The sequence below is a fragment of the Mesitornis unicolor genome, unplaced genomic scaffold, assembly GCF_000695765.1.
Source record: "Mesitornis unicolor isolate BGI_N332 unplaced genomic scaffold, ASM69576v1 scaffold34088, whole genome shotgun sequence".
Classification (NCBI taxonomy): Eukaryota; Metazoa; Chordata; class Aves; order Mesitornithiformes; family Mesitornithidae; genus Mesitornis; species Mesitornis unicolor.
The window spans coordinates 7110-7409 of NW_010203085.1; positions in this window are offsets into that span (position 1 = coordinate 7110).

Sequence of the window (300 nt, forward strand, 5' to 3'; positions counted from 1 at the left end):
CCGCCCCTGCTGGGGGACCCCGCGCTGCCGTTGAGCCCCGTGCCACGCGCCAAAGAGGACGAGCAGTGGCTACTCTCCGAGATGTCAACATGATTAAGCTGGAGAGCGGTAATCCGCCTCTTCAATTGGGTAAAGCTGTTTGCAATTCAGCGGATTATCCACTCATCAAACAATACGCTGCCAGCTTCCTAATGCTTCAGCGGGGAGCGGAGCACAGGGAGACCCGGCGTAGTGCAGCGCTGCCGCTCCTGCCGGCCGAGCCTGGTGATCAGAGCCACCGGGACGGGCAGAACAGTCACC